Raw genomic sequence first — 12559 nt, 5'->3', positions numbered from 1 at the left:
TTTCTTTGGATTATAGTATTAGAAAGATCACAAAGCATAGAAATAGTCCATGGTTATAGTTATTACTGGGAAACTTTAAATACCCTTAAAAATTGGCAAAAGGAGAAACAATAAAGCTTGGAAAAACTAAAAGAAAAATACATGTGTGCCAGATAGATATGTCTCCATTTTCATAATGGCTTGGCACCAACAGTTCTAGAATGTTCTTTATGATATGTTTTGCTCTGTCATCATGCAATGTGACAGTTCAATAAAAACTCATCATAATTCTGCACTGCTGCATAACCAAAGACAAGACAAGAGTAAAACAATCAGTTATATAATACAATTATGCACATGAATATTGGTTCCCTTTTCCATGTAGACTCAATTATGCCTATACTATTACTATCCATACCAGTATTACAAAACAGGAACTTTTGTTTTAGTCCTTAACAATGGTGTAAGTTTATGTAAGATCTATATCTTCACTTATCAATGCCGACAAAGTCTAAGCTTAAAGAGTTGTTGATGAACTGACAATAACCCTGCATTCCTTCTCTTTGTCTTCTATGCAAAACTAAGGAGAAAGTCCTTGATGCCATAAAAAAGTTAAGCTGAAAATCCAAATATTTGTTTTATGTCTTCTCTGCTTTTTTCAAGTTGATTGTTAAGTACATATAAGAATGACTCACTCTCCATCACATAGCATGACTAGAAAACAATTCTTATGAAGCAAGTTGGTGGGTGCATAATAGTTTTGAAGATGATGGACACACTGTACACAAAAACCCAGTGTTAGACTGTTGGTGGAATTATTAGATAATACAAATAAACCATAATTCCAGGCAAGCTAGATTTACTCAATAAATGCTACCTATTATTAATTTTATGGTTTTTATTTGAACATTCTTGGCAACAGGAGTCAGTACATAGTTTGCCTAATATTGAAAAACTGAGGCCAGAAAGAGTAAATTATCTGATTAAGTTAGACACTTCCAGGGAAATCTGGGATGAGAAGCCAAATCCGCTAACATCCATTGATTGCTTGCTCTTTCGCCAAGCAGTGAGACTGGTGGGATGGGGTTGGAACTTGAAAGAGAATCTAATCCACATAAAGACACTAACTTTGTAAATTTGCCCTATTGATGACAATCTACCATATTAAACCGACTGGATATCATAACTTAGCTTAGCCTAAGTTAAATGTGTGCAGAACACCATATCCAAAAGACACAGGCAACACAGCAGTGTAGACTATCCGTTGTTTGTCTTTGTGATCATGTGCCTGAGGGGGTACTGTGGCCCTCTACCACTGCCCTGCATCTGTCATAAGAAGTACCACACCACATATCATTAGTCTGGGCAAAGATTGAAGTTCAAAATTGTAAGCACGGTTTCTACTGATGCATTTATATCGCTCTCACACCATCATAAAGTTGAGAAATCGTAAGTTGGGAACCGTCGGTATTTATACATTGTTTTAACAAGCATGTATTGAGCCTTTACTTAATTTTAGATTGTTATCAACCATCAATTCATTTATTATGCCTTCTAAAAGCTTTTCAAGTAAATGTTTACTAAATACCAGCTTTATACCAAGAATTCTGTTAAGCACTAGGAATACAATGACGTTTAAGATATTGATTCTGCAACCAGTAACTCACACTATATTGCAGAAGGCAAGATGTGTTTGAAAAACACAAGATAATAAAATAAATGCAATAATAAAGTAAACCACAGGTGCCACATGAATATAAACCTTCTGAATCATATATATATATATATATATATATATATATATATATACACTTAAAATAAAAAATGGAAGGGTACAAAATATTTGTACCACATGCAGTTTTAAATATTCTAAACTAATGCATACATGGAGGGTCCAAAATCTAGTTAATTATATCAGAAAGGTAAAGTGTGAGTCATATAAAAGTAAAATCTGAGTCATGTAAAACATTGATTTCTTCTCTGGAAGTAGGGCAGGCTGTTGCTATGCTGTGCTGTGCTGCTGCTGGCTGTAATTGTGACTCAGGGGGATTCTGAGTTAAGTTGAACGTTGTCTTCTTCACTCTGTCAGTTGAGTTGGGCCAAAAGGAAGCAAGCAGAATTCTTATCATTTGGAATTCCTTCATAACTCAGGTCTGACCCAATCAGGTCAGTCTTCATATGCCGCTCAACTTATTTCTCTGAGCAGACATATCTTTGTGTACCCTGGAGTGAATTCTAGAAACCAGGTCATTTTTTTATGGCTTCCTACTTGTATTCTGCTAAACTTTCAGGTTGATATGATGTGGCACAAATTTGCTAAACTCTCCAGGCCTGAAATATATACAATTACTCTACATTTTAGAGATGGTAAAAAATTGAGCTGGAAAAAATATTCAAGTAAACAAATATCCACAGTGATTCAGCTTTCTACAAAGAAAAATATTCCAATCTAATATGTAAAAGTCTTAATGTAAGTATAGGCACATATTGTATGGTGGGTCCACAGGGAAAAACATTTTGATATAAAAATAGACCCATCATTGACAAGTCAGACAAATACCTGGCCAAGAGCAAATAAATACATGATTTCAAATGTAAAACATTGTTAAAATGTTAAATTAATTTAAAAATAAAATACATTTATAGGAAAGTCAAAATTCTGAAGAGGCATATTAATTTTTGAAATATATTTGCTGTTTCAATGTTTTATTTTATTTTAGATAAATAAGTAGATAAATCAAAGAAAGGAAATTCTGAAAATTTAGGTTAGAAAGTTTAGAGTTAACCTATGTAAAAAATGTGAACTGAAGGTAGAATCATGAAAGTAACTACTTTTCTCCAAGAAAATGGCCATAAACAACTGCCATTTACCTTCGAAATGAGATCCACATTTCCAGTGGGCACTTTGGTTGAGAATTTCTAAACAGCAATATTTAATTTCATTTTTCTTACCTTTTTCTCTCTTTCATCTTAAAAAAATACATTAGAATTAAATATTAAAATTATATTCAGTGTCTCATATTTTAATCATAGAGGCAAAGGGAAACAGACTTTCCGTTGAACATAAATATTTTCCTGGAAACTCAGGATAGTGCAAATTATGATGTATAGCTACATCTCCTTTGAGGCACTATAGGCCTTAAGTATAAAGAAAACCACAATTTCTTGGGAAATAATAAATTTCCTAAGTATTTTCATGAGTAATTTATAAATAAGATAGGGACTACCTTGTTCATCCTTAACTAAAAGAAAAAGCAAGACAAATGCCTGAAGAATGAGCAGAAGAGAGAAATGAGATTAGAAAACCCTGTCTTCTGATGAGGAAATATAACAATACAAAACAAACACCTATTATGTCACTGGCATGGTTCTAGATCAGTGGTTCTCAACCTTGGCTGCACATTAGAATCACCTGGGAATCTTTTTAAAATCCTGATTTCTGGGCCTCATCCTTCACCTGGGAATCTTTTTAAAATCCATTCCAAAATCCTTTGGAATGAGGCCCAGAAGTCAGGATTTTAAAAAGATTCCCAGGTGATTCTAATGTGCAGCCAAGGTTGAGAACCACTGTTCTAGATGCTGAGAATAGTCAAATACTAGGAAGACTCAGCTTTTGGTCTTAAGGAGCTACTGAGGGAGACTAACATGTCAATATACATGATTCATACTTTACTTTTATATGACTCATACTTTACCTTTCTCTAGAAGAAATTTAGTATTTAATTATAAATTTAGTTAGGTGACAATACTATAAATACTTTAATAGAAATATAAAGGGATTCTATGGAAGTTCCTATAAAATGAGAAAATTCATGGGAGACTTCAGAATGGCAAACCTTGCTTTCAATTTTGAAGGGCATTCATGGTGGACAAGGGCATAATTTTATACACACACACACACACACACACACAAAAAAAATAGACATAGGGGTATAAGAGAACTGGAAACATCAAGATGTTTCAGAATGTCCAAAACAGGAGTAGTGCCTGGACAGTGTGGGTCAGTGGTTGAGCATTGACCCATGAACCAAGAGGTCCCTGGTTCGATTACTGGTTAGGGCGCATGTCTGGGTTGTGGGCTCTATCCCAGTAGGAGGCAGCCGATCGATGTTTCTCTGTCACTGATGTTTCTATCTCTCTATCCCTCTCCCTTCTTCTCTCTCTAAAATCAATAAAAACATATTTAAAAAACAAACAAACAACAACAACAACAAAACAGGAGTAGTGGAAAATACTCCAGAGAGGCAAGTGTCCAGATGATGAATATCTCATTTGTCAGGCTGTGTAGTATAAATTTTATCATTATTAATGACATATTTCTGGGAAAAATTGAGCAGATAAATAACAAGATGAACCAGAGAAAGAGCTGTAGAAGGTTATTATCAGAAACAGGAAAGGCGTGCAGACGGACAATAATGTTATAACTGATGAGAAAGCATATAAGAATTTGAATTACAGCAGTAGCAGTGGGATTGGTAATGAGGGAAAGATATGAGATATTTATTTTGAGACACAGGGAAGTCTCTCAATGTGCCACAGATCATACAAAATTCCTATCCTCATAAAAGTTGCATTTTGATGAGGTAATCATACAGGAACCAAGCACTTCATTAAGATACATAAAATGTATTATTTAATATTAAAGTATTAAATTTAATATTTAATATATTTAATATAAAATTTAAAATGAGAAGAAGCTAGCAAGGCATGAGAAAGGCACTATTTTCAATAGGGTGTTCAGGGAAGCATCTTCAAGGAGGTAAGCTCAGAAGCAAGACTCAAATGATGTGGAGGGTGCTAGCTATACAAAGAACTGGGGTTAGAATGTTCCAGGAAGGAAATATGTGCTTTAGGTGTAAAGGTTCTGGGGTGGGAATGAGCTTGATGTGTTTATGTCTGACTTGAAGTGAGATAAAGAAGAGTGCTATGAAAGCTAAGCAGAGCCAGGTCATGTGTTTGGATTTATTTCTGAGTATGATGGGAGGGGTGAAATAGGGAGATGTTGGTCAAGGGTTCAGTTTTAAGACCAGTAAATTTTGGGATCCAATGTACAGATGACTATAGTTAACAATAATTATATACTTGTAAGTCGGTAACAGAGTACATCTAAATGTTCGCAGCACAACAAAGAAACGGTAATTACGTGACATGATGGAGGTGTTAGCGAATGCTATGGTGGTGGTCACAGCAATATATAAGTGCATCAAATCAACACACTGTACACCTTAAACATATACAGTGTTATATGTCGATTATATGTCAATGAAACTGGGGAAAAGTATGATGAGAAACCCTTTCGGGATTCTGAGCAAGTGGTAATAACTGTTTGAAAGACCATATGGTGCTGTGTGAAAAGCATAGCACAGCAGGGCAAGACCGGAAACAGAGTTCAGGAAGCCCCTCCACTGGCCGGCCCAGAGATGCTGGCAGCGCTGCTCACCGGGGTGCTGAGAGGATTAGAAGTCGGTACATTCTGAGTGCCAAAATCAAGAGTCGCAGGATAGGCTTGTCATGATTTAAACCATCGTGAAAAATATAAAGCAGAAGGATTGCCTATGTATTCTCTATATACAAATATTTTAAACTGTACACTACTATTACTCAACTCCCCAGTGAGAAAATTATATATAAATTACCCACCAGTATGGTATTTCCCTACAGAGCTTCACTGAAAAATTAATTTCCTGGTCCTCATGTTCCATTCAAATAACACTTTTACAGTGTGTAATTAAATGATCCATTGATATTTTATATATTATATGCGTGCGTGCATGCATAATGTGTTATATTACCTTATGTTGCTATATGTTTCAATTCCCCTTGATTTTAAAAGTTTGCTTTAGAATTCTTAGGTTCCAAAAATAAGACCCACTCCAGTTGTAAACATATGCCACAAAGGAATACACCAACCAAAACAAAAAGGCTTACACACTGCTTCCCAGTAGCAAGAACTTTCTGGTACCACAGCAATTCGTCTTGGAAAAGGGTCTTTTTGATTGTTTTGCCCTCTGCTCTTTACTCAGGATTGATTACTACCGGGTCTTTCCTAGAGCCCGTTCAAAATGCTCTTAAATGACTCAAGCCTTCGCACCCCCTCACTAAAGTATGTGCTTTAGTAAATTCTAAATTTCTCTTACAGAGACTCAGCTGTCTCAGAATCAGACTGCCTTCTGTAGTAATTACTGTGCACATGGTATGACTGGAGTCCTTGAAATTCATTACAAGAAAGTACAGGGGGTGGGTGAGGAAAAAAAGAGTAAAAATTAATCGCAGGAATTGGCAGGTTCAAGTAAGTCATTATACTTCTCAGGAAGAAAGATCTGACAGAGACACTTGAAGGTCTCAGCCTCAGGTTCATTCTCCATTCTGTTCCCACAGGCTGACGCATCTAACTGCCTTTTCGTATACACTTGCAGAAGAGGCCAGTTTTATTGGGGTACATTCATTTTAAAATGCTCTTGGATGCCATGAAACTTAATTAAATTGCTGCTTACTCTAAAAAAGAAAGGAGTTTTAACCTTTAAGGAAAAAACAGTTGATCATACACTCACTGCAATGCAGTATTTTCACAAAAACCCAAGCATTCTGCAGTCACAGGAAACTGAAACTGTGACATTTATTTAGCAGCAAAATTGATTTTGTAGAAGATTTAGCTGGTGGGATGGCTTTGAGTCAACACTGACACAATACGCTATACATATAAAACAATCAAATGAACTGTTACCCTCCAAAAAAAAATAACAACGTTACCACCATCCAAACAAACAGCACAGAGAGCAAATGCAAAATATGATGTGAGGCCTACAGATGAATATTCGTAAGTTCACCAAAACATCATGTTTTTTCAAAATCTTTGCTCATTATTTTACCTTTACATGCTATTTTTCTTTAAAAGGGCACATCCTTCAGTTCAAAATGAATTTAGACCATCCTAATTCATGTCTTTTTATGATGAATTTTGGAAATTCATGAAAGTACAGATACTTATTTTTTCCTAATGAAGCTTTCTACATCTATTAATTAACTGATTGATTCATTTAGCAAGAAGTTATTGAAGAAAAGTAAGCAGTACTAGGAACTATAATTTATTTTGTTATTATCCTTCTGGACATAATGCATATTTCTATAAGAAGGGTTTTAAAAAATATCTTATTTGAGTCTTACTGTAAGAATTAACTTTGGTAAACTGATGTATCAAATATATTCACTATTTTAATGTGACACTGAAATTATAATTTACAGTTCTATCTTTATGGTGTAATTGGTATCTATTCTATCAGGGCTGGAACTATTTGATCCAAATGTCAAATATATTAATTGTGTAGACAGGTTTTTGCCTTGGTAGAACAGAGACTGCTTGCAGTTTGCCGAAATCTCTTTCACCTTCTTCCTGAGCACATAGCAGGAAGACCACCTGGGTGTGGCCATGTGGCTCAGCTCCAACCAATGAAATGTGAACAGAAGTGGTAAGTTCGCTTCTAGATTTGGCTCTATACAACTCCCATGTGCTTCTCTTTGCTCTTTGCCCTCCTACTAGCTGGATGAAGAAAATGACAAAGTAAAGATGACAAAGTAAAGACACAAATGGAAGAATTCGGGATCCCTGGTTGACTATGAAGAGGGCAGACAGCCTCCCAACCCACATACTCATCCGGACAGTTCAATGAGCCAGAAATAAAGTTTCAACACATTTCTGGATCTATTTGTTTTAGCAGCTAGCCAATCCTAACTTATATACTTGGTTTGAAGAAAAGTATAATGACATTTTTTTTAAAAAGGATGAGACTAATAGAAGTAATAGGGTTAAATAAAACCAATTTAAGTAACTATCCCCACTGAATAGCTTTTCTTTAGAAGAATAGGGGGCCCTCATTTTTATTAATATTAGTCTCTCTATTTGCTCTTTAACATATTGTTCCCTGCCTCCTCCAAAGCTTCTTTTCCTTAAATATCCCTTTGTGGTCTCACAGTGTCGGCTTCTTCCTTCCCTTACTTCCTGAATAAAAGCATAGTCTTTTTTCCCTATCCAAAACAAACAACCACACATACAAAAGAAATGACAAAAATATAATAAAAATAAAACCACCACCATAAAACCTACTTTGTAAATATGCTACATAGGGCTACTGCTCATTTCTTTTTCACCTCCTCAATTCCTCATTTATTTACCACTTATACTTTCAATCATATCTACTCATTACGTATTATTGTTATGAACTACAAACATTTTAAAAAATATTATTTTTCTTTCAAATCTAATAACATGGTTCTGGAGGCACAAATATAGAAAAGACAGAACTTTTGCCTTTGAAAACTTCACAGAGCTGAGGACAAAGGCAGAGGTGAAAATAATTATACACCGAGATGATTTTTTGGTCATCTAGGGATGTTTAAAAGACTACGAAAGCCCCTTCCCCCCCACAGGAACAATTAATACCATTTGAGGGCTGGAGAAGAGACCTTCATAGAAGAAATGACATTTGAATTGCTGTGGTCAGAATGAAGGAAAGGCAGTTGAATACGTGGGAGGGATTTGAGGTTGTCCAGAAGTGGTTGTTTGGAGCCCTGTTTTGAAAGGCCTTTAATGAGTTCAGGCCTTGTACTATAGAAAAATGTTAAGTAGCAAAAATAAATGATCTGATGTATATGAAAGACCGTATGATGCCAGCATGCAGGAGAGTCGGGTTATAAGAATCAGGATAAAACATACTCGCCCAAGGCCACTGAAGGGTACAGGTAAATGTCCGGGAGGCTGGGCTGAAGGAGTAAGAGTGCCCAGCCCTTGGAGGATGAGGTAACTCAGTAACCACATAACAATTTTTCTCCTTCTACTTAAGCAAAAACCAGACTTCTATTGGCTTCAAGGCCTTTCCTAATTGACTGAGATAAGGCTGCCACAACTGGTGTACAGAATTTTCTGAAGGCAAACATCCAGCGAGATCTAACTTACAAGACCTCCCACAGTAAGTGATTTATACTCATGGCCAGTAAAAGAACTAAACGCATAATATCCATTCCTAGAACACCATTCTGTTATTCTAGGTATTAGAACAATGCAGCGCTCATCAGCACCAAATTTTTGTCTTTTCCTATCTCCGTTTGGCCCAACTGTTAAAAGGCAAGACTTACTAACAGCACCCTCCTAACAAGAACTACAGCCTTTGCAGCAGGTGGTGCCCACCTCTGCCTGCAGAATTGCAGCCCAAACAATCTGCTCGGAACTGCCGAAAAGTCAGTAGAATGTGCTTCTGAGTCAGCCTGTTAAGTAGGAGGACTGTTATTGTTATTTTAACTCCTGCTGGAGTATATGGGCAATTCTCCCTCTTTCTGTCTCTAGTTAACTATGAGATACCCCTCTTCAGAACCTCACCCCTGGAACAGGTTCTTGCTCACCAAGAGCCAGAACAGTCTGAGGTCTGGATATGCCTGCGGACTGACAGGACAGATTAGGGTAGGCTTTCATAAAGGGGCCACCTGACATTCTAATTTACCAATAGAATCTATTTTTAGAATGTTAAATGTGCCTTTAAAATTGTTCACATAGAGTGCCATGGACCAGAGCTGAATGCTGATGAGACAGTAATCAGTAATCAGCACAAGGTATTTATTTTCGGAGAGCATGGTGACAATACATTTTCTGTCTCTTTTCCTTAGTCATTGCGGTACTGTGGTCTAATGTAAACACTCATCCAGTGCTGCTCCTAAGGAATATTGAAAAAATAAAACAAAAAATCATCCTACTTTATAGAAAATTGTCTAAAGGCTAGACTTTGCCATCTATAAATGATGAAAAATATAAATCTATTCTGAAAATAAAGCAAAATCTAAGCAATGTCAGGGTGTACCAAATCTTGTTGTATAGATAGAAGATCTGCATGGAATAATAAAATAAATATTTTTGATCTTTTAAAATGGTTTTCTCATTCTAATTTGTCCCTAATTTGTCTCTGTGTTTTGCTACTATTAAGATTCAAGATTACATATTAGTAGAATAAAGTTTTGTCATGATGCTGTAATATGACGTGTCAAAAACATCCATGAAAGCTTGTTAGCATTTCAGAATTGCTGTACTCCATTAAGACAAACTGAAGAAACCTTCAAAAGGGCAACAGCCATCACTGATGTGCATTAAAGATACTGTGTGCTGAGCATCATTCCAGATTAACCCTTGCACACTCATTCAGTCCTTCAACAAGTGAGGGTCCATCAAGATAAAGACACTACTCTTGACAGAGCTCAGAATGTCACACAGTCTCTCCTCTCAGTGGGAGGAGAGAATATTGAGATGATATCAGGGAGGTAGAAGATGGGTTATATAGCATCTTGCTGGATCACAGTATAAGTGTGGGAATGATTCTGACTGTTATGGGCAGAACAAGAGTCCCATCAATGGTTGGCGGGGTGGGTAAGAGATCAACCGAAGGACTTGTATGCGTGCATATAAGCATAACCAATGGACACAAGACATTGGGGGGTATGGGAGGCTAGGGGAAGGTCAAGGGGAGAAAAAAAAAAGAGACATATGTAATACTCTTTGTAATACTTTAGTTTAAGCAATAAAACAATCTAAAAAAAGAGTCCTGTCAATGGATTAAGATCTATTAAAGGCCACACTAAGTGAACAACAGATGAGAGGTCAGAAAGACTAAGCACAGGAGGCTACTGCAGGAGTCAAGGTGAGAGAGTGGATTCCAATGATATAGGCAGAGATCATGAGAAACAGCAAATTCTGGACAGGCATGATCTTGGTGCTATGAAGCTTAAGCAAGTTAAATAATATGTCTCTAATAGACAGTGGAATGAAACCAATTGTCAGGGCTGTTTACTACTCTATAATGTTTACAGGGGGATTTTGTGCCCAAAAGATGATGATATATCAATTTTTTACATTTATAGTTAAATGTATTAGGTTTGAAAATTTTAATTCTAAATTTTACAGAATAATTAGTAATATTAGCAAATAACTGCAAATACTTTTATAAAGCATTTTCATTCCTGTTATCCCATTCAATTTAATCTAATTGGCATGGTTCAATGATTGCAAAGCTAAACGATTTCAAGATAACAAAGCAAAATAGAGGTACCTAATGAAATAGTCACATTTATGGTATCACTGAATGAATCACTGCTCTTCCCAATGGCCTGTTTTCTCACTGTAGGTAGATACTGTGTTTTCTTTGTTTTTCTAACATCAGCCTTCTCAACTTACTTAAAAGAATCCAAATAAATTTTGGTGGAATGAATTAAACTGATAGTTTTGTGTCAAATAGGTTAGGTGCTCCCAATTCTTTTCTGGTCGGCATTGTAACATTGGAGTCTGAGAGCAATGAGTTTGACTTCAGGCTCTGCAATTAGCATCTGATCTTGAGTAACTTACCAGACATATTTGTGCCTCGATTTCCTCATCTGCAAAATTTCCATGCACTTCTTACCTGTGAGGCTTACATAATACTTTGCACTTACTCATATTTGCCCAGCAAACGTTAGTTTATCTCTTCTTTCTCCCCTACAAATATATGAAAGATTCTATATCTATAAATATTACTACTGTTTATTGACATTTATTTTACCTTAAATAAATTTTAGAATTAAGTATGTTTGAGAAAATTAGGAAAAATCATTTATTTAAAAAAGGTTCTTTCTCCCATGATTTTTGAAAAGAATATAAGCTATTAACATGGGGCAAAGAAGACTTTTTCTTTTAAGTATCTTTTAATTTCGAAGGTAGTATTTTGTTTTTAGGAATAGTCAATATTTCACCTATGGGGAAATAAATCATATTTCAGTTATTGTGTTATGACAAAATCAGTGAATCATGAGTCCCATTAATTAGCAAGATCATTATAGCCGATAAAAAAAGGCGGGCTTTTCTAATGAGAAAAAAAAAGAAACATAAACCCAACTGTCATGGCATCATGTATTAAGAACTTTGGATTCCTGAACATGCTTTGATAGCCATGCTTAAACCATCTTCAAAATGCTGAACGTCATTTAAAAGTAATATTAAATTGGTACTATGCACCAGATGATTGAAACATTAAAATGAACCAACTTGCTGACAGAATGAGTCAACCAGATCTTCCTATAACAAAATGGATGGAGCTCTCAATATAATGTTAGGTGAAGGCAAGCTGCAAAAGAATATCTAGAGTATGATGCCATTTATGTAAACTCTTAAGATGTAAACAATCATATGGCATATTGTTTCATGCACATGTCATTCAAGTATCGAACAGACAAAGAGAAGGTTACATCATCTTCAAGGTTACATCATCTTCAAGACTTTTAGGAAGAAAGGAAAGGGAGCAGGGCGAGTTTTTGCTCTTTCGGTGATGGTTTATTTCTTTAGAAAAGATTTGAACATCATATGTGGTGATCACTCCATAAGGTATATAAATGTCTAATCACTGTGTTGCATACCTGAAACTAATATAATAGTGTATATCGACTGTAATGAAATTATAAACTTAAAAAAGATTTGAACAAAGCTGACTGTTAGCATTGGCTTAATCCATGGGACTTATACTTAGGTTATTTATTATAAATTTTCTATATTTCTCTTTGAAAATTTTGTATTTTT

At 35.6% G+C, this 12559-nt stretch overlaps 1 protein-coding gene across 26 annotated transcripts in view; it reads right to left on the bottom strand.

The window, feature by feature from the left end:
* MAP2 (microtubule associated protein 2) overlaps positions 1-12559 on the bottom strand; it is a 231219-nt gene that overhangs the window by 64633 nt on the left and 154027 nt on the right. The window lies entirely within an intron of this gene.

This window comes from Myotis yumanensis, unplaced genomic scaffold (assembly GCF_028538775.1).
Source record: "Myotis yumanensis isolate MYYU_CA2020_CCGP unplaced genomic scaffold, mMyoYum1.0.hap1 SCAF_8, whole genome shotgun sequence".
NCBI lineage: Eukaryota > Metazoa > Chordata > Mammalia > Chiroptera > Vespertilionidae > Myotis > Myotis yumanensis.
Note: the sequence above shows the minus strand (reverse complement) of the source record. Positions and strands in the feature narration are given on the sequence as shown.